This window comes from Oncorhynchus clarkii, chromosome 24 (assembly GCF_045791955.1).
Source record: "Oncorhynchus clarkii lewisi isolate Uvic-CL-2024 chromosome 24, UVic_Ocla_1.0, whole genome shotgun sequence".
NCBI classification, from domain to species: domain Eukaryota; kingdom Metazoa; phylum Chordata; class Actinopteri; order Salmoniformes; family Salmonidae; genus Oncorhynchus; species Oncorhynchus clarkii.
In genome coordinates, this window is record NC_092170.1 from 3,862,632 (window position 1) to 3,885,846 (window position 23,215).

The 23,215-nt window shown below is 43.3% G+C and overlaps 1 protein-coding gene across 8 annotated transcripts in view; it reads right to left on the reverse strand.

Moving 5' to 3' along the window:
- LOC139383195 (cell surface glycoprotein MUC18-like) overlaps nucleotides 1-23,215 on the reverse strand; it is a 64,154-nt gene that overhangs the window by 38,045 nt on the left and 2,894 nt on the right. Inside the window, exon 1 of one of the 8 annotated variants that reach the window (XM_071127646.1) lies at nucleotides 5,105-5,211. The exons of 6 other annotated variants lie outside the window; for them this stretch is intronic. The gene's annotated coding sequence lies outside the window, so the exon portion shown is untranslated. Of the gene's footprint in view, nucleotides 1-5,104; nucleotides 5,212-23,215 lie in introns of those variants that run through there. One more of the 8 variants, XM_071127645.1, reaches the window with a different exon arrangement.

A 23,215-nucleotide genomic window follows, 5' to 3' on the forward strand; every position in this document is an offset into this window, starting at 1 on the left:
GCATCGGCAGGACAGAGAAGCTACGTCTGGTAAGACGAGGGGCGGGGGTGTGTGTCTATTTGCCAATAACAGCTGGTGCGCGATGTCTAACATTGAAGAAGTCTCAAGGTATTGCTCGCCTGAGGTAGAGTACCTTATGATAAGCTGTAGTGTCACGCCCTGATCTGTTTAACCTGTCCTTGATTGTCTCCACCCCCTCCAGGTGTTTCCTGTCTCTCTGTGCCAGTTCGTCTTGTATGTTTCCAACTCAACCAGTGTTTTTTCCCGTTCTCCTGCTTTTTGCATTCTCCTTTTTCTAGTCCTCCCGGTTTTGACCCTTGCCTGTTTCTGGACTTTGTACCCGCCTGCCTAACCATTCTGCCTGCCTTGAGCACGAACCTGTCTGACACTCTGTACCTCCTGGACTCTGATCTGGTTTTGACCTTTTTGCCTGTCTACGACCATACTCTTGCCTACCCCACTGGATTAATAAACATTGTAAGACTCCAACCATCTGCCTCCTGTGTCTGCATTTGGGTCTCGCCTTGTGCCTTGATATGTAGACCACACTATCTACCAAGAAAGTTATCATCTATATTATTCATAGCCGTCTATTTACTACCACAAACCGATGCTGGCACAAACATCACACTCAACCAGCTGTATAAGGCCATAAGCAAACAAGAAACTGCTCATTCAGAAGTGGCGCTCCTAGTGGCCGGGGACTTTAATGCAGGCAAACTTAAATCCATTTTTTACCTAATTTCTACCAGCATGTCACATGTGTAAACAGAGGGAAGAAAACTCAAGACCACCTTTTCTCCACACAGAGAGACGCATACAAAGCTCTCCCTCACCCTCCATTTGGCAAATCTGACCATAATTATATCCTCCTGATTCCTGCTTACAAGCAAAAACTAAAGCAGGAAGTGCCAGTGACTCGCTCAATACGGAAGTGGTCAGATGACGTGGATGCTACGCTACAGGACTGTTTTGCTAGCACAGACTGGAATATGTTGCGGGATTCATCCAATGGCATTGAGGAGTATACCACCTCAATCACTGGCTTCGTCAATAAGTGCATCGACGACGTCATCCCCAACCAGAAGCCATTGATTACAGGCAACATCCGCATCGAGCTAAAGGCCAGAGCTGCCGCTTTCAAGGAGCAGGACACTAATCCAGACGCTTATAAGAAATCCTGCTACGCCCTCAGACGAACCGACAAACAGGCAAAGCGTCAATACAGGAATAATATTGAATCCTACTACACTGGCTCTGACACTCGTCGGATGTGGCAGGGCTTGAAAACTAATACGGACTACAAAGGGAAACCCAGCTGCGAGCTGCCCAGTGACGCGAGCCTAACAGATGAGCTAAATGTATTTTATGCTTGCTTTGAGGCAAGCAACAGCGTGTATGAGAGCACCAGCTCTTCCGGATGACTGTGTGAGCAAGACCTTTAAACAGGTCAACACTCACAAAGCCGCGGTGCCAGATGGATTACCAGGACGTGCACTCAATGCATGCGCGGACCAACTGGCAAGTGTCTTCACTGACATTTTCAACCTCTCCCTGACCGAGTCTGTAATACCTACATGTTCCAAGCAGACCACCATAGTCCCTGTGCCCAAGGAAGTGAATGTAACCTGCCTAATTGATTACCGCCACTTATCACTCACGTCGGTAGCCCTGAAGTGCTTTGAAAGGCTGGTCATGGCTCACATAACCAGCATCATCCCGGATACCCTAGACCCACTCCAATTCGCATACCGTCCCATACATCCACAGATGACGCAATCTCAAATTTCTTGGTGTCCACAACACCAACTAACTATTATGGTCCAAACACACCAAGACAGTCGTGAAGAGGGCACGACAACGCCTTTCCCCCTCTGGAGACTGAAAAGATTTGGCATGTGTCACCAGATACTCAAAAAGTTCTACAGCTGCACCATCAAGATTATCCTGACCGGTTGCATCACTTCCAGGTATGGCAATTGTTCGGCATCTGACCGTAAGGCGCTACAGAGGGTAGTGCGTACGGCCCAGTACATCACTGGGGCCAAGCTTCCTGCCATCCAGGATCTATATATTAGGCAGTCAGAGGAAAGACCAAAAATTGTCAAACACTCCAGTCACCCAAGTCATAGACTGTTCTCTCCGCTGCCGCACGGCAAGCAGTACTGGAGCGCCAAGTTTAGGACCAAAAGGCTCCCTTAACAGCTTCTACCCCCAAGCCATAAGACTTTGTTGTGTCTGTAACTATCATTAAATGTGAAGACTTATTTTATCAAATAATTTCTCTATGTGTAAGTTAATTACGCGATTAAACTAATCATGTAACTTTAATTAACTAGGAGCTTAGCCTTTTGTTAACAACACTGTCATCTCAGATTTTCAAAATATGCTTCTCAACCATAGGAAAACAATCATTTGTGTAACAGTAGCTAGCGAGCGTAGCATTTAGCGTTAGCATTATCGTTAGCATTTAGCAGGCAACATTTTCACAAAAACCAGAAAAGCATTAAAATAAAATAATTTACGTTTGAAGAACTTCAGATGTTTTCAATGAGGAGACTCTGTTAGATAGCAAATGTTCAGTTTTTCCTGAAAGATTATTTGTTTAGGAGAAATCGCTCCGTTTGGTGCGTCACGTTTGGCTACCAAAAAAAAACGAAAATCCAGTCATCAATACGCCAAACTTTTTTCCAAATTAACTCCATAATATCGACTGAAACATGGCAAACGTTGTTTAGAACCAATCCTCAAGGTGTTTTTCACATATCTCTTCGATGATATATCCTTCGTGGAAGTGTGCTTTCTGTTCTGAATCCCAGGAGAAAATGACCGCAATTGAAGATTACGCACGAATTTAGACAAAGGACACTGGGCGGACCCCTGGAAAATGTAGTCTCTTATGGCCAATCTTCCAATGATATGCCTACAAATACGTCACAATGCTGCAGACATCTTGAAGAAACAACAGAAAGGGCAGTCTCGTTCCTGCTGCATTCACAGCCATATAAGGAGACATTTGAAAACAGAGCTTCAGGATTTCTGCTCATTTCCTGTTCGAAGTTTCATCTTGGTTTCGCCTGTAGAATGAGTTCTGTGGCACTCACAGATAATATCTTTGCAGTTTTGGAAACGTTAGACTGTTTTCTTTCCAAAGCTGTCAATTATATGCATAGTCGAGCATCTTTTCGTGACAAAATATTGCGCTTAAAACGGGCACGGTTTTTTTAATCCTATAATGAAATAGCGCCCCTATAGACTTAACAGGTTATAGAGTGTCAATTTCCCAAATTTAACTCTTCAGATATTTTCATGTCTTACTAACCAACTAAATAATCACACAGCATTACATAACAAACAAACAGTAGATATTTAGGTTACTACATGGTACAAAGAATAAGTCCCTTGCATACGAAGCCGATATGACGTCTTGGTAGAAAGGAAAGGGGTGGGGACTGAGAAAGAGCGGGAAAGACTAAATGCATTCACAACACACAGTTGATAATAGTATTCATTGGAATGCTAATCCTTTGCACATGAACGGCCACTCATTTGAGAATAATTGCAATGTATGTATTTACGGCCCGTATGTCGTTGTTGTGTTCTCTGTTGGAATCGCCTGTCCATCTGCCGGAGAGTCAGTTCATCAGAGTCTCTGGTTAACTTCCCCAGATTTCACAATGTCCTTCGTGGTTGTAGCTTTCTCCGCGGCTCTGTTGTAATGGATCCATCAGGCCTACAGATGGTTGTTGCATAGAATAGATGCTTCTGCGGTCGTCGGTATTCTCGTACTAGACTTAAGTAATTTCCACCTGCAGACTAGTATTTATACGTCTAGGATTTGCTCTTATTCTGTAGTGATCGATAGTCTCAGAGTTTAACCATTTCCAGCCGAGTAGCCAAAACTACACGCTGTATTGTCTAATGGTCTATAGAATTGTAGCCATTCCAACGCGAGGACTCCCTCCCGGCATTCTCTGACTTAATGTAAACTTTGTAGGAAGTGGGTTTTATACTCTGTGGAAGAAAGGGAGGTTCTATGACACCTAATGTGATGTCTGGGCTCACAGGGGTGTGGCTACTGACTAATTAAACTTTACATGAAAATCCATACTCTCATTTAGAAGGTTAACATCACGTTACTTATTTTCACAAATGGTTTCACATTTAATCACGTTTCACAACATTTAGATGTAAACCTGACAGCTGGGAAATGTACACTTTAAGAGATACAGTTATGTGTGTTTCCTGTCCTTCATGAGATCCCCAAATGAAACACATGGACCACTCCCACATTCTCAACAATATAAATATTGTTTAATTATTCAAACTTTTGATGTCTAAGGTTCTCCCTGTGTTCCGCAGTTTACATTCCAATCTCGAACACTACAGAGCATAGGGGCAGCGTATTTTATGACAGTCATAAAACAGTCGACTTCCCGCTCTCCCCCTATATGAGAGAGAGCACACTGTAGAGCGGACCCACTGTAACCTGAGAGTTATGACAACTTCTATCCCCCCATTTGTTTTTACACTGCTGCTAAATTGCTGTTTATTATCATGTAAAGTCACTTTACCCCTACCTACATGTACAAATTACCTTGACTAACCTGTACCCCTGCACATTGAATCGGTACCGGTACCCCCTGTATATAGCCTTGTTATTATTATTTTATTGTGTTACTAAATATAATGTTTTACTTTAGTTTATTTGGTACATATTTTCTTAATTCTTTCTTGAACTGCATTGCTGGTTAAGGGCTTTTAAGTAAGCATTTCACAGTAAGGTCTACATCTATTGTTTTCAGCGCATGTGACAAATTTGATTTGATGACAATACATTTATTTATAATGCTCTAATTACATTGGTAACCAGTTTATAATAGCAATAAGGCACCTCCGAAGTGTGGTATAGCGCATTCTGAAAATATTCAGACTCATTTACTTTTTCCACATTTTGTTACGTTACAGCCTTATTCCAAAATTTATTAAATTGTTATCAATCATCATCAATCTACACACAATACTCCAAAATGACAAAACAAATGTTTGCAAATGTATTAAAAAAAACAACACATTTACAGATGTATTCAGAGTCTTTACTCACTACTTTGTTGAAGCACCTTTAGCAGCAATTACAGCCTCAAGTCTTCTTGGGTATGACGCTACAAGTTTGGCACACTTGTATTTGGGGAGTTTTTCCCATTTGTCTCTGCAGATCCTCTCAAGCTGTCAGGTTAGATGTGGAGCCTTGCTGGCCAGCTATTTTTGGATCTCTCCAGAGACGTTCAATCAGGTTCAAGTCCAGGCTCTGGCTAGGCCACTTAAGGACATTCAGAGACTTATCCCGAAGTGACTCCTGCATTGTCTTGGCTGTGTGCTTAGGGTCATTGTTCTGTTGGAAGGTGAATTTATTCACGTTCCCTGAATTCTGACAAGTCTCCCAGTCCCTGCCTCTGAAAAATATCCCCACAGCATGATGCTGCCACCACCATGCTTCACAGTAGGGATGGTATTTGCCAGGTGATGAGCGGTGCCTTGTTTTCTCCAGACGTGATGCTTGGCATTCAGGCCAAAGACTTCAATCTTAGTTTCCTCAGACCAGAGAATCTTGTTTCTCATGATCTGAGAGTCCATTAGGTGCCTTTTGGCAAACTACAAGGGGACTGTTCCGTCTGGCCACTGTGATAGAAAAATTACATATTTACCTGTTTTCTTTTATATTAATGGTTAATATTTAACCATCACTGGAGATGGCTTGAGCTGACAAATTAGTTAACCTCTCTTGGGCAGGGGGCAGTATTTTCACCTCCGGATGAAAGGCATGCCCAAATTAAACTCCCATAAGCTAGGATATGCATATAATTAGTAGATTTGGGTAGACAACACTCTAAAGTTTCCAAAACTGTTAAAATAATGTCTGTGAGTATAACAGAACTGATATGGCAGGTGAAAACCCGAGGAAAATCCAACCAGGAATTACTATTATTTTGGAAGGCTGTTTTTCCATTGAAAGCCTATCCACCATACAAAGACTTAGGACCCAGTTCACGATCTCCATGGCTTCCTCTACAGGCCAGTCTTTAGGCATTGTTCCAGGCTTTTACTCTGAAAAATGAGGGAGATACACCACTTTCAATGAGTGGACAGTGGAAATTTCCAGACATGAGCCTTTTCTATTGACAAAGCTTTTTTTTGTCCGGTTGAAATATTATTGATTATTTATGACAACAACAACCTGAGGATTGATTTTAAACATAGTTTGACATGTTTCTATGAACTTTTATTGTACTTTAAAACTTTTCGTCTGGACTTAGTGCCCGCGCCTTGTGCATTCGGATTACTGGACTAAACGGGCAAACAAAAAGGAAGTTTTTGGTCATAAGAGGGACATTATCGAACAAAACAAACATTTATTGTCTAACATGGAGACCTGGGAGTGCCACCCGATGAACATCAAAGGTAAGTGATTTATTTATTTATCTTTAAAATGGTGTATAATACTTGTATGTTTGAGGAATTTTAATTATGGGATTTCTGTTTTGAATTTGGCGACCTGCAATTTCACTGGCTATTGTCGAGGTGGGAGGCTAGCGTCCCACTTGTACCAGAGAGGTTAAGACTGTGTTACATAGACAGGAATGTGTTTACTAGAGATAGCTTAGGAGTAGAACAATCCATCATTGTCTCAAAATCATACTTTTATCTGGGAAACTAAGCCATGGTGAGGTTAAGACAACAACCCACATGCAAATAACAACAGGATGAACCCAGAGTGGCTTATGATGCTCCTTGGTCTGCATGAGGGGGTTGAACCAACCATGACTGAGCATTGTTAGTGTCAGCTATATATAGTATTCTGCATTTGTGGAAAGGTTAGGTTACTTGGTCCAACACTCAAATTTGGGGGGTCGACCAGCCTCATTATTGCAACAATTAATCAATATTAAATAAGATGATTGTTTGAAGAAATGATCAAGTCTCTCTCAGTACTGAATTTCCATGACACCACTCGACCATAAAGGCCTGTTTGGTGGAGTGCTGCAGAGATGGTTGTCCTTCTGGAAGGTTCTCCCAACTCCACAGAGGAACTCTGGAGCTCTGTCAGAGTGACCATCGGGTTCTTGGTCACGTCCATGACCAAGGCCCTTCTCCCCCGATTGCTCAGTTTGGCTCGGCAGCCAGATCTAGGAAGAGTCTTGTTGGTTCCAAAATTCTTCCATTTAAGAATGATGGAGGCCACTGTGTCCTCCCTTCAATGCTGCAGACATTTTTTGGTACCCTTCCCCAGATCTGTGCCTCGACACAATTCTGTCTCGGGGCTTTAAGGACAATTCCTTCGACCACATGGCTTGGTTTTTGCTCTGACATGCACTGTCAACGGTGGGACCTTGTATAGACAGGTATGTGCCTTTCCAAATCATGTCCAATCAATTGAATTTACTACAGGTGGACTCTAATCAATATAAACAGGATAAACCTAAACTCAATTTCAAGTCTCATAGCAAAGGGTATGAATACCAATGTAAATAATGTATTTTTCTATTTAAAGAAATTATACATTTGCAAAGAAAAATAAAAACCTGTTTTCACTTCGTCATTATGAGGTATTGTGTGTTGATTGATGAGGAAAACATTTATTTAATCCATTTTAGAATAAGGCTGTAACGTAACAAAATGTGGAAAAAGGGAAGGGGTCTGAATCCAGGCACTCCACTTTGCTTCGTGGATAAGAACAGCCCTTAGTCGTGGTATATTATACCCCCCCCCCCCCCCCATTAAAAATGAAGTCATCTTCACTTTTATTAATTTTGAAGAGTGCCTTGGATTTTTGGAAATCATGGATGACTGACATAGACACTGTAAATTGTGCACTAGTGTTATAACAGCCACGCATCGCTTCACAATGAAGTGGGTTCAGTTATAATGTGCTGGAATTGAGCGCATTCCTCCATAGCTGACCCATGTACAGATGTAGGATCGTAATTTGAGACAGTTCGCTACAGCAGGAAAATAATCCTGCTGTAACGTTCGTCGTCTTCCTCTGATGAGGAGTAAGAGAGATCGGACCAATTTGCAGCGTGGTAATTGTCCATTTTTAATAAGACAAACTGAACACTATAACACACAAAATAACAAAGTGAAACAAACGAAACAGTCCCGTGTGGTACAAACACTAACACGGAAAATAATCACCCACAACTCAAAAGTGAATCCAGGCTACCTAAATATGGTTCTCAATCAGGGACAACGATAAACAGCTGCCTCTGATTGAGAACCATACCTGGCCAAACACAGAAATCCCAAAACATAGAAAAAGGAACATAGACAACCCACCCAACTCACACCCTGACCATCCTAAAACAAAGACATAATAAAAGAACTAAGGTCAGAACGTGACAGTACCTACCCCCTAAAGGTGCAGACTCCGGCCGCAAAACCTAACCTATACCTAACCTATAGCGGCTCTGGCGCGGGACGTGGACCCTACTCCACCATAGTCTTTCTCCGCCTCTTTACCCGCCTCCGTGGCCTCTTTAACGCGGCGACCCTCACCTCCGACCTCGGACTGGGGACCCAAGCCACGGGTCCCGAATGGACGGGAGATTTCGGCTCTGGCGGATCCAGACTGGAGGGAGACTCTGGCGGATCCGGACTGGAGGGAGACTCTGGCGGATCCGGACTGGGACCCGTCGTGGTAGGTTCCCGGACTGTGACTCGTCGTGGTAGGTTCCGGACTGTGACTGTCGACGGACGCTCTGGACTGGGTACTGTTGTCGAACGCTCTGGACTGGGTACTGTTGCCGGACGCTCTGGACTGGGTACTGTTGCCGGACGCTCTGGACTGGGTACTGTTGCCGGACGCTCTGGGCTGGGTACTGTTGCCGGACGCCCTGGACTGGGTACTGTCGCCGGACGATCTGGACTGGGTACTGTTGCCGGATGCTCTGGACTGGGTACTGTTGCTGGACGCTCTGGACTGGGTACTGTCGCCGGACGATCTGGACTGGGTACTGTCGCCGGACGCTCTGGACTGGGTACTGTTGCCGGACGCTCTGGACTGGGTACTGTCGCCGGACGCTCTGGACTGGCGAGGCGCACTGTAGGCCTGGTGCGTGGTGCCGGCACTGGTGGTACCGGGCTGGGGACACGCACCTCATGGCGAGTGCGGGGAGGAGGAACAGGGCGTACTGGACTGCCGAGGCGTACTATAGGCCTGGTGCGTGGTGCCGGCACTGGTGGTACCGGGCTGGGGACACGCACCTCAGGGCGAGTGCGAGGAGCAGGAACAGGGAGTACTGGACTGCCGAGGCGCACTACAGGCCTGGTGCGTGGTGCCGGCACTGGTGGTACCGGGCTGGGGACACGCACATCAGGGCGAGTGCGAGGAGCAGGAACAGGGAGTACTGGACCCTGGAGACGCACTGGAGGCCTGGTGCGTGGTACCGGCACTGCTGGTACCGGGCTGAGGACACGCACCTCAGGGCGAGTGCGGGGAGGAGGAACAGGACGTACTGGGCTGTGGAGGCGTATTGGAGGTCTGGAGTGTAGAGCTGACACAACCCGTCCTGGCTGGATGGTTATACTTGCCCTGCAAATGCAGGGCGCTGGCACAGGACGCACAGGGCTGTGCAGACTCACAGTACGCAGAGCCGGCGCAGGATATCCTGGTCCATGGAGGTACACTGGAGACCAGGAGCGCTGAGCCGGCACCCTCCTTCCTGGCTGGATGCTCATTCTAGCCCTGCCAATGTGAGGAGCTGGAACAGAGCGCACCGGGCTAGAAATGCGCACTGGAGACACCGTGTGTTCCACTGCATAACACGGTGCCTGACCAGTAACACACTCCCCACGGTAAACACGAGGAATAGGCTTAGGTCTCTGACCTGACTCAACCAATCTCCTCGTGTGCCCCCTCCCAAAAAATTATTGGGGCTGCCTCTCGGGCTTCCGTGCTAGCCGCGTACCCTTATATCGTCGCCATTCCTCTATTCTCCTGTATCCTTCCTCGCACTGTTCCATAGAATCCCAGGCGGGCACTGGCACTCTCTCTGGATCGATCGACCACCTCTCATTCTCCTCCCAGGTTGTTACCCACTCGTCCTTCTCCCGGGTCCATTTCTCCACAAAGCGCTGTTCCTCCCTTTCACGCTGCTTGGTCCTTGTTTGGTGGGTCATTCTGTCACGTTCGATGTACGGAGGAGACCGAAGCTATATAATACTAGTGCAGACACAGGCAACTAGATATAGACAACCCACCCAACTCACGCCCTGACCATACTAAAACAAAGACATAATAAAAGAACTAAGGTCATAACGTGGCACCTGCAGCAAGAGGAATTGTGAATTATTATGTGGATTATAATTAATGGACATTTTTTGTAGGGATTGATAAAGTCTGACATTTTAAATGGAAATTACAAACTGTAAAAGCCATTTTAAACATTGAATATACTACAAGTCTCCATTTCCTGATGTGCAGGAAAATTCTCAACAACAAAAGAGTGAACAAATTAAAATCCTACATCTGTACCACACATACTGTACATCCCACTAGTTAGTGTGTGAATGGTGTCAGCTTCACCCTATTATTGCCAAAATTCCAGTCTGCAAACATAAAAATATTCACTATGCCCTACCATATGTAAACCATATCATGGTATTTATCTGAGGGAAAGTGACAGAAACAGGCAACTGGTTGGCCTTACACTTACTCAAATAAATAACATATAGATTACAAGAAGATGTTAAACTCAGGATACAATATCTGGGAGAAAGGAGGTTTTTGTCTGGGATTGAAATAATGTATTTTCATACTCTGTGAGTAACCTCTCTGTCCTATATGCTGTAATTGTGGGAATTTACTGTGTCACATGAGCCCGATGTATCATTTGCATTAGTAAACATGTGGCAAGGTAAACGGTTGGGGGTTGATGACAGTCAGTAGCAGCAGGAGACAGGGACGGAGCCAGAGAGCCAGGGTGCACTTCCTCTGGGAGCGCTATGTTCAGTAGGTGTAAGGAGAGACGCTGGGAGACGAGAAGCAAGTACAGGGAGTGAACATTTAATAAACAACGGACATGAAGCAGAACATGGACAGTGTCTGGACAGGGGAAACAAAACTATGCTGACAAAGGGATCAAACAGATATAGGAGGGGCAATCAACAAAGTAGTGGAGTCCAGGTCAGTCCAAAGACGCGCTAGTGCGCGTAACGTTGGTGACAGGTGTGCGTAATGATGGGCAGCCTGGCGCCCTCGAGCACCAAGGAGGGGGAGCGAGAGCAGGCGCGACAGAAGAAAACACTCAAAACTATGTGTTTTTGTCTTCCGCTGCAAAGTGTTTTGCTACAGTATGCCCACGGGAACACGACCCAGGGCTCTATGAACAGGAGGCATATTCACATCAGACTTCATTTAGATTCCAAACATCTCAATATATTTAAGGTGGAGACACTAAAAACCTTCAACCTAAAAGAGTAATGAAATTGAGACCTACTGTTATTGCAGTGCTTCCGTTTTGTGAAGTGTAGTCTGTGTAAATCCTTTGACAGTCAGTAAAATAAGGCACCGATCTAGGAGTCGTTTCTGGTAAAGCTGTCTTCCAATTCCAGGGTGGAAATCAGGCCTTAGCCCTATAAACTGTTATTACCTCCTGATGTTTGTCTGGATAGCCTAGCTGGCAGTTTCCTTATATGGGATAGGTGATTACCACTGCTGGCTGGCTGCACTGGGTTGTTATATACTGATTACCATTGAGTTTCAACTCAAAGCTGTCTTTCCCTTGTCACTCTTAGACTGAAAAAAAAACAGATATGGGCACGAGGTTTTCACAAGGCCCATAAAAGTGAAAAAAATTGGGTGTAGTCGAAGAATCAAGGTTTACTAGAGGACAACGCCAACAACCCAAAAACCAACTTTGTGAGCATACCCAATGTAAGATACTGCCACAACTGTAGAGCCAAGTTGAACTGATATGAAAGAAATTGAACCGAAATTCAGTTGTCAGATTTGTATTCCGGACCTTGATCAAACTCATGTTTATGAATGACCAACTTCAGTTCACTAATTACATTTGTGCAAGAGCAGAGCAGCAATTTAAGTGACCGCTGATGTTCTTGGCCAGGAATAGAGCTCTCTATTTGTCAAAGAAAAAAACAAAATGACTTTTCCTCAGTGGACAAAGCATCAGTTTATGGCTGCCAAGCAATGGCCTACAGAGTTTGACTTGGTTTGGTTTGTTGCTTTAACCCAGACCCAAGACTGGCTTAGCAAGCTATTCAAGGGAATAAATGACTCAACTGCAATAAAAAAAATTGTCTGCTCTCAAAACAGAAACACCTAGATACTTCAGACACCAAAAGGAGCAATATTTCCTATGAACTTGGTTTCTTCTCATGAGCTCAGGGGAAGAGAGAGAGAGTTGGAAGCCTTATATTAAAGTGCTGATGACACAGCAGTAAGTCACTAAGTGTTTTGTTTGTGTATTCTGTGTGAAAAGCTACTAACAACCAATCAAAGGATGTGTAACCCAATAGATGTCATCTCTCTTACAAAGCAGGCTAGTTATTGGTTATTCCTGCAGTTAAAATGTCCAAGACGACACAACGTACAGTGATCGAAACAATGAATCAAATGTCTCTGTAATCTCTTGTTCTGGGAGTTTGATGACGGGGGCTTTACATGACTGTGGTTGTGATGGCGAGATCACGTAACGTGTGTGGGCAGTGCAGCAATTCTCTGATGCATTCATTCCATTCCAGCCATAACAATGAGCCCGTCCTCATATAGGTACTCCCACCAGTCTCCTCCAGGCTAGATAAATGACAGGTAGTTCAAGGCATGTAGTTACAGCAGTCAAGCATTATGTCAATGACACCAGTCTGACACTTATTCAGCTCCAATGACAGAACCCTTTGTCTGTATCGACGCAAATGACCAGAGATCATGAGCTAGAAGGAGGAGTGAGAGTGGGTGGCCAATACAGGGGGATTCCAGAGAATGGAGGACTTTAGAGGAATCAGGTAGCAGCAGTACTTGAGAAGTGACCCCAGGGGGATGAAGACAGACAGGATACTGGATTATAAAGACCTCAGTAACCTGAACCTCAGTCTGGGTTCTCTCAGACAGTTTAAGTGCCAGGTGCATGCAGCCAGTTGTGTAAAGTAAAAAATACTTTAAAGTACTACTTAAGTAGTTTTTTGGGGCATCTGTACTTTACTTTACTATTTATATATTTATATAGACAACTTCTACTTTTACTTTACTGCATTCCTGAAGAAAATTATGTACTTTTTACTCCATACATTTTCTCTGACATCCAAAAGTATTCGTTACATTTTGATTGCTTAGCAGGGCAGAAAATGGTCCAATTCCCGCACTTATCAAGAGAACATCCCTGGTCATCCATATTGCCTCTGACCTGGCGTCCTCACTAAACACAAATGCTTTGTTTTTAAATGTTGTCTGAGTGTTGGACAGAAAATTGTGCCGCCTGGTTTGCTTAACATCAGAATTTTTTTATTATCCATACTTTTTACTTTTACTTTTGATACTTAAAGTATATTTTAGCAACTACATTGACTTTTGATACTAAATTATATTTAAAACCAAATACTTTTAGAATTTTACACAAGTAGTATTGTAATAGGTGACTTTCACTTTTGCTTGAGGCAATTTCTATTGTTATCTTTGAGGCAATTTCTATTAAGTTATCTTTATTTTTACTCAAGTATTTTTTTTTACACCACTGTTTGCAGTCATGTGTGCATCTGTCTACTGAGATCAGTTCAAAGGGAATCAAAAGAGCTAAGGTATAGGGTACAGTTGGCAAGATAGTGGTGGCATTTCTGGTAACATCTGAAGCGATTTCAAACACACTTAACATCAACGGATCAATGGACTGTTCGACAGCCCCAGTGGAGAACAGATATTAATGCAACATGTGGCAGGTTTCTTACATACGGGCTGCCTCATTGCACATCTACAGACATTGAAAGACTGTAATAACAATATCACATCAAGCCAATCTGTAAATGCATAATTGAATGCAGCGTTGAACCAATCAAAATCAAAACCAAATCTGAAGAATTGTCTTTCTTTATCATAAAAAACATTTGTATGGCTGTTTAAAAAAGAGATTTAATTCAACTGATTGCTGATTGCTTAATTGATCGAGCAGTGGTTGTGTGCAACCAATTAGCTTAAGCAAGCTAGCCAGTGGTAACAACGTGTCAACAATTCCCTGATGGCAACAGTGGAGGGGCCTGGGAGGGAGCCTCCACACAAACAAACAACTCAATGGACTGCTCCTTTAATTTCCCCATTCTGATCCAGCATACAGTGTATTGATTGTGGTAATGCCTGTCTGTGGGGACGATTCATACCCTCTGATCTGTACTTCACAGAGGACATTTCCCGTTCACAACAGCCTTAAACCATTAGGCCTTTTCATCCTGATAACACAGCAAACAGAATGTCCTGGTAGCCACTGTTATAGTCTCTAACTTGTTTCACAGTTCAGATGGTGTCCTCCACAACTTCAAATCAAATTTTATTGTTCATATACACATGGTTAGCAGATGTTATTGTGAGTGTAGCGAAATGCTTGTGCTTCTAGTTCCGGCAGTGCAGTAATATCTAACAGTAATCTAACAATTCCACAATAACTACCTATTACACACAAATCTAAGTAAAGGGATGGAATAAGAATATGTACATATAAATATATATGGATGAGTGATGACCGAGCGGCATAGGCAAGATGCAATAGATGGTGTGAAATACAGTATATACTGTACATATGAGATGAGTAATGCAAGATATATAAACATTATTAAAGTGGCATTATTAAAGTGACTAGTGATCCATTTATTAATGACCAATGATTTCAAGTCTCTATGTAGACATGCATGTGTTAGTGATGGCTGTTTAACAGTCTGATGGCATTGAGATAGAAGCTGTTTTTCAGTCTCTCGTTCCCAGCTTTGATGCACCTGTACTGACCTCGCCTTCTTGATGGTAGCGGGGTGAACAGGCAGTGGCTGGGGTGGTTGTTGTCCTTGATGATCTTTTTGGCCTTCCTGTGACATTGGGGGCTGTAGGTGTCCTGGACAGCAGGTAGTTTGCCTCCAGTGATGCGTTCCCAGCTACAATAAATGAGGCCTAAGGATACATGGTTTCCAGTTTGCATAGAGTCCAGTGAAGTTCCTTGAGGGCCGTCATGGTATCGGCATGAGGAGGAATAACTGTGACAATAGTGACAATAACCGACAGGAATTCTCGTGGAAGAAAATATGGTTGGCAATATATTGTGAGGAATTCTAGGTCAGGTGAACAAAATGACTTGAGCTCCTGTATGTTGTTACGATTACACCATGAGTCGTCAATCATGAAGCATGCACCCCCGCCCTTCTTCTTCCCAGAGAGATGTTTATTTCTGTCAGCACGACACATAAGGAATCCCGGTGGCTGTGCCGACTCCGACAACATACCCTGATGTCTCTCTGGAAGGCAACCCTTGCCCCAATTTCGTCTACCTTGTTATCGGAAGCGGTGTGGTGTGTGCACGCCTCCGAAGTCTGACCAGGAGGTCGCTCCGTCTACATCTTCTGCGGCGAAGTTGTTTTGGGTCAGACTCTGGGATCAGATCAAATGCCCTGGGTGGTGGTGTGAACAAAAGATCTGCTTCGGGAAAGTCGTATTCCTGGACGTAATGTTGGTAAATTGACGTTGCTCTGATATCCAATAGTTCTTCCCGGCTGTATGTAATAACATTGAAGATTTTCTGGGCTAACAATGTAAGAAATAATACATCAAAAACAAAATACAGGCCTCCTGGCTGGCGCAGTGGTTAAGGGTGGTACTGCAGCGCTAGCTGTGCCACCAGAGACCCTGGGTTCGCGCCCAGGCTCTGTCGTAACCGGCTGTGCCCGGGAGGTCCATGGGGCGACGCACAATTGGCCTAGCGTCGTCCGGGTTAGGGAGGGCTTGGCCGGTAGGGATATCCTTGTCTCATCGCGCACCAGCGACTCCTGTGGCGGGCCGGGCGCAGTGCACGCTAACCAAGGTTTCCAGGTGCACAGTGTTTCCTCCGACACATTGGTGCGGCTGGCTTCCGGGTTGGATGCGCGCTGTGTTAAGAAGCAGTGTGGCTTGGTTGGGTTGTGTATTGGTCTCTCCCAAGACCGTACGGGAGTTGTAGCGATGAGACAAGATAGTAGCTACTAAAACAATTGGATACCACGAAATTGGGGAGAAAAAGGGTCATGCGTAGTTTCCTAAGGACTAGAAGTGAGGCGACCCTCTCTGTCAGTGCCATCTCGCCAAGATTGATTCTATTTAAAATTATATTTATAATCACTAAGCTTGGCTTGTGGAACTTTCCTGAATCCTTACACGAGTATGGCTGCAGACTACTGAGAGAGGGTACTTCAGGAAGCCTGGCTTTGTTCAATAGCTTTGACAGGCTGCTCAACATAAAGATAATGTGCTCCTTTCTAGCTAGCCAGATATAGCAAAAATACGGTTGCAGGACAGATCCTTTGGGGTACAATTAAACTAACATTACGCCAGCAGATCCTTAACTGACTCTGGTTGTTGTTTTAACCTAATGCAATCATAGGGGCAATTTGGAAAAGCCCCCAAGTTTCCTTAACGACCCATAACTTCCCTAAAAACAATACCCTTGACAACTACCTCTAGCCGTTTAGAGGTGAGGACAACATGTTTTTACAACATCGATCAATCAGGTACTTTCCCAGTTAGCATGGATGTGTCTTCAGACTTCAGAGCACCATACCAGTAACCAAGCAACATCATCACAACTCAGTCTCATTGCCCTCTTTTTTTGAGTCAGATTACAAGTAGGAGGCAAGACATTGCAAGATGCTAAATGCTGAAAAAGAAATCGCATGAATAGTCCTACATTCATGTTTCTGTTCCTGTCCCTTCTTGCTAATTCTTTGAAATTATTAATTTTAGTACGTGTGCTGATGTAGGTTACACGTTTATGCTTTGCAAGATAGAGTTTATGAGGAATGTGTGTTTATTTAAAAAAAAAAAAAAAAATTCATAGTGCCTCATGTTTGCCAATATGATTTAAATGTTTATCATTGCTTGGGGTCTGATATTAACTTTCTCTTTAGGCATACATCAGAAGGGCTCGTCCTTTGAGTTTTTAGCTTTTCCTGTTGATTCCGCACAGAGATCTGGGCATTTTCACACAGGTCTACAACCGATGAATGGCCATTGTGTGAAAAATGGCCATTGTGTGAATTGACATTACGCAAGCATTTCTGATGGATGTTGCACAGTAACAACAAACAATATCAAAAAGCGCAGGTGGCCTGTTTCTTGACTTTGTCACGAGGACTTTGTGTCGGTTGGTTATGGCTTGCTTTCAAATGTAAAATTAGAAAGCCGTTTGTATAGACCTACATAACTACATTGCACATGATGTAATATGATCCGTTACATTTGTTATGTCACACATTTGATTGATGATGTATATGTTGTCATTACACATGCATGAATGATTCATGAAAAAGTTAACGATAAATATGTGGAATTTTGAGTTGTTGTTTTTTAAATGTATGATGGAGCCCACTGATCTATGCCTAAATGTTAATTATTGCACCTAGGTACATACCGTACACTCTCCCCAACCGCCATATCTGATAGGTCATTAAAGACATCAGGCATGTGTCAGTGGTGAGGCTTCACTCACAATGATTCCAATCAGAGTGTGAAAAAATATATGAATTATGCAGGATCACTTCCCAGGTTACTACTTGAATTCCTGGATACATTTTACTGTAGGGGGTTCTACCTAAACAATTCATTGTTCCCTAAACAGGATGGGGATGGAGAATGCATTCCACTGGCTGTAACTGGTTGCTCTTATCAGAAGGCTAAGGTGAACAAGGCTTTCTAATGTAAGAACTGTGTCACAGTGAAAATTAAAATGGGGCTTGGAAGTTAAACAGTGGCATTCCACGCTCTATCCCCTCTGCCATAGGACTGAATTTAGGGACTTCCGTTTCAAGCACAGCTCTCCGCTGATTCGCTGCCCAGATCTGTACTTCATTATGTAAAAGTTGTGAGGTTGGGCACAAGGACTTTTATTGTGTACATTGACAGGCAGCCCCTCGCAGTAGCAGTTGTCCGGAATGGGGCACCCAGGCCCTCACCAGCTTCTCTCAGCCATGGTGAAAAAGATGGCCATTTAATGGGAGATGTCTTTGTGATGAGCATGCCCTTTGACCCTGTAATTGTCTCGTGTTACAGGAAGTACATTCTATCATTATCAAAGGGTCGTTATAGGAATCCCTGACGCTACCATCCCTCCTTTGATGCCTCAGAATAGAATGTTTTTACTATCGTGAAAAGCTTATTTGAGACAGAAAAGAGCCCTCAATACATTTCCCAGAAAACATAAGGTTTTATTTAGGCATAAGCAGCTTCATTTATGTATTTAGATAAATTATTAAAGTAATGTTGCTACTTTGAGGGTAAATATCAAAGTATTTGCTGGGGCCTTGTGGCCAGTAACAAGCTGGCATGCTGGCATTCTGTATTCAATATGACGCTTGGCCTGGATAGCAAGGGGATAAGGGTGATAACTTTTGATCACTCTGGCATAGTAATCAATTGAGGCTGATATGAATTCCAACACAGCAAGACCAGACTAGACACGTTCTTTTCAGACTGAACGCATCTGACGTTTCATGCAGCTGTCAGATGTGAATGATGCCCATCAATGTTGATGTGATGTGTATAAAGTGTTATATTGGGATGCAAACTCAAAATTGAATACATTTCAACTCTATATTTGACATGGTGCAGGTGTCTTCTTTTTTTGTAAGCCCATAACCATGTGTTTGAGGTAGTTGCTAAACAATAATACTGAAAAAGACTGAAATATAACCATAGAAACACCAGATTGTCTGCAGGTTTTAAAAAAAAAATGTTTATTTAATTATGAAATTACAAAAAATATTAATAACATTCCATCCATAAGCCCATTACGTCATTTGACTGCAGGAAAGGGGAACTTGTTTGAAATGAAATTTGACAACATGAATTGAATGGTGTTAATCCAAATCCATAGTAAGATATCAAGAACATGACCGACAGTAAAGACTGAGGACGTAGCCTATAAATTCACATGACCTGCTATCGACCCCTGCTATTGACCCCTGCTATCTGCATTTTTAACATGATAGCTATGGCATTCCGACAGTAGTCCAAAACTAGCATCACCTTCCTGAGAGACAAGGGGTGTGGGATAAAAGGGGAGGTGGGAAGAGGGTGTAAAGGGGTAAGAGGGAAGGGAAGTCAGACATGCAAAGGAAGGGTTATAGGGGAAAGGAGGGAAGCCATGACCGTCTGTCTAAACAAACAAAAACAGACAAACGGTATGATTAAAAAGGGGTTGAAACGACCGATCTATAAATAAGGATCGTGTTGTTGACAAACGTGTTTTACTAGCCTGAGTCATAATACTCTATACCACCATTCATTTTTCACATCGTAAATTTAAAAACAAAATTACATTAATTATGTGTTTGGGTGTAAGCTTACCTTGGCCTGACATTTTTGATCACCGTGTGGTTCTCTCTCGGACAAGTTGGGAGTTCCCTGTCAAGAGGGGTGACATGGAGGCCCGGCTGGCTTAGCTAGCCTAGCTGGCATGGAGCCTCAAGTGAAGGACACTAACAAAAGTTTTCAATGCTGCAGGAGCTGTGTTTAATTTCCTTTTATTCCGGGACAATGTGGACCAACAAGACTTCCAATGTAGCAGCTGTTTGCTTGCAGAGGACTACAGGGGCAAAGTGCCTACTCTTAGCAAACAGATAGCGAACCTAACCAAGCTACTGGGGAATCCACGCCCGCCTGCTTTTTCTTTCTCCTCCACACAAGTAGCCGGACACCACTCTGGCCTGATGGAAGTGTCGCCGCCGTGTCGGCTGTCCACAGCCAACTGTCCGGAACTCTGCAGGGATCCCTCCCAGAAGGCGTCTCCCCCTTCCTTGGAGATTGGAGTTGGTGGGATGATCCTGGTGGATGTTCCTGTTCTCAATCCTACCAACCAGACATGGAGAAATGTCACTCGCAGTGTAAATTGAAAACATTGTCCTCTTGCAACGGGGATCTCCTTGGAGATGTTATGTCCGGACCGGACACTAGAAACAGCTTCGCTGCCCTCGATCCAGAAGCTTCGGCACCTTCTTCCATGGCGGCTTCTGATTTGAGATTGGATCCGGAGGAAACTGCGCCTTCATCCTCTGTTCTGTCTCCCTCTCCGGTACCTCGGGTTCAGATCCTCAGAGATCCCATCCTCATCAGACCGTGAGGCTGTCTGAGACTCCGGCCTATTCATTATCCACAATGGATACTACAGCTGGCTCGGCTCCATCGGGCCCCACTAGCCTTTGGTCCTCGAAGGTTTTGCAAAACCACGAAAGGCGAAAGAAAGGCCGGACCTCCTCAACCATTGCACCAGCTGTCGTCATCGGCAGTTCTATGGTAGGCAACATCATGGTTCCCGGGGGGAAAACTCTGTGCTATCCTGGATTACTGACATTACAAGGCTGCTTCTGCTTCAATCTACATTAGGGGGGCTAGCTCAGAACTTCTGATAATAGATTGTAAAGACCTGATTCTAGCACTGAAAGATTCCAAAAAGCAACCAATTCTTTCAGGCGGGTGTTAAAGAATTCAGCAGGATAACTTTGACACCTTCTGGAAACAGAAGATGATCTAAAGAAATGATGGATTCCATCCAAATCGTCTTGGCTCCTGGACTCGTCCACACATTTCAAGGCTGCGTTGAGACAATGACTTATCAATGACCCACGCCCAGCCCAGCTCAGATAATCCCTCCCATTCTGTCGCTGAGTTGTCATAATGCTGCAGCAAATGTACAATATCCCAGGGGCATTGGCAGACATAATGTAAGTAACCTAATTTATGTCCCTCTAACTGCCCTGAATGCCTCTGTTGATCCTACAGCTATTGTATGCAGTAATCATGTACCAATGACCAGGGTTCATGTGCCCTAGTAGGACGTCCACTGTGTGCAGCTCACCCTACACTATTAGCTAAAACATAAATAACATGAGCATGTCTACTTCTGCTAAGCTTCCAATTAAAGCAATAAAAAAAATCAAGCATCCCAGAAAAGTGCTAAAAAAAAGAAACAAGGTTCATGAAATCAATATCTTGCTAATAACAGATGGCATTCATATTCTGAAACTCACTTAGATAATACATTTGATGATACAGTGGTAGCAATAAATGGTTATGGTGGGGGTGTTGTTGTTTATATTCAGAAGCACATTCCTGTAAAGCTTAGGGAGGAACTCATGTTAAATACTGAAGTAATATTGCTACAGGTTCATCTGCTTCACTTAAAGCCCATTCTTGTGGGAAGCTGCTATAAACAACCAAGTGCTAACAGTCAGTATCTGGATAATACAGTTGAAGAAGGAAGTTTACATATACTTAGGTTGGAGTCATTAAAACTCATTTTTCAACAACTCCACACATTTCTTGTTAACAAACTATAGTTTTGGCAAGTCGGTTAGGACATTAGATTATTTCACTTATAATTCACTGTATCGCAATTCCAGGGGGTCAGAAGTTTACATACACAAGTTGACTGTGCCCTTAAACAGCTTGGAAAATATCAGAAAATTCTGTCATGGCTTTAGAAGCTTCTGATAGGCTAATTTACATAATTTGAGTCAATTGGAGGTGTACCTGTGGATGTATTTCAAGGCCTACCTTCAAACTCAGTGCCTCTTTGCTTGACATCATGGGAAATCTTTAAAGACTTTAAAAACCTTAAATAAAATTTTGGGCAAGAAGACAAACTCGGCTCCATCATTCATTGAATCAGATGGCTCATTCATTACAAAACCCACTGATATTGGCAATTACTTGAATAATTTTTTTACTGGCAAGATTAGCTAAGTTAGGCATGACACGCCGGCAACAAATGCTGACACTACACATCCAAGTATAACTGATCAAATTATGAAAGACAAGCATTGTAATTTTGAATCCCGTTAAGTCAGTGTGGAAGAGGTCAATATTGTTGTCTATCAACAATGACAAGCCACCGGGGTATGACAACTTGGATGGAAAATTACTGAGGATAATAGCAAACGATATTGCCACTCCTATTTGCAATATTATCTTTAACCTATGCCTACTAGAAAGTGTGTGGAGGGAAGCAAAAGTAATTCCGCTTCCCAAGAATAGTAAAGCCTCGTTCACTGGCTCAAATAGCCGACCAATCAGCCTGTAACCAACCCTTAGTATACTTTTGGAAAAAAATGTGTTTGAGCAGATTACAATGCTACTTTACTGTAAACAAATTGACAACAGACTTTAGCAAGCATATAGAGAAGGACATTCAACAAACATGGCACTTACACAAATGACTGATTATTGGCTGAGACAAATTGATGATAAAAAGACTGTGGGAGCTGTTTTGTTAGACTTCAGTGCGCCTTTTGACATTATAGTCTGCCGCTGAAAGATCATAGTCTGCCGCTGAAAAAACACGTGGTATGGCTTTACACCCCCTGCTATATTGTGGATAAAGAGTTAACTGTCTAACAAAACACAGAGGGTGTTCTTTAATGGAATCCTCTCCAACATAATCCAGGTAGAATCAGGAATTCCCTAGGGCAGCTGTCTTGGCCCCTTACTTTTTCAATCTTTACTAAAGACTTGCCACTGTCTTTGAGTAAAGCCAATATGTCTATGTATGCAGACGACTAATCACTATACACGTTAACTACTACAGCGAGTGAAATCACTGCAACCCCTAACAAAGAGCTGCAGATAGTTTCAGAATGGGTGGCAAGGAATAAGTTAGTCCTAAATATTAACACTAAAAACATTGTATTTGGGACAAATCATTCACTAAACCCTAAACCTTAGATAAATCTCATTCATAAATCTTGTTATGAATAATGTGGAAATTGAGCAAGTTGAATTGACTATCTGCATTGTGTCCCGCCCACCACCCACCACCCGCCAACCCCTCTTTACGCTACTGCTACTCTCTGTTCTTCATATATGCATAGTCACTTTAACCATATCTACATGTACATACTACCTCAATCAGCTTGACTAACTGGTCTGTATGTAGCCTCGCTACTTTTATAGCTTTGCTATTGTATTTTGCTTCGCTAATTTTTTTCA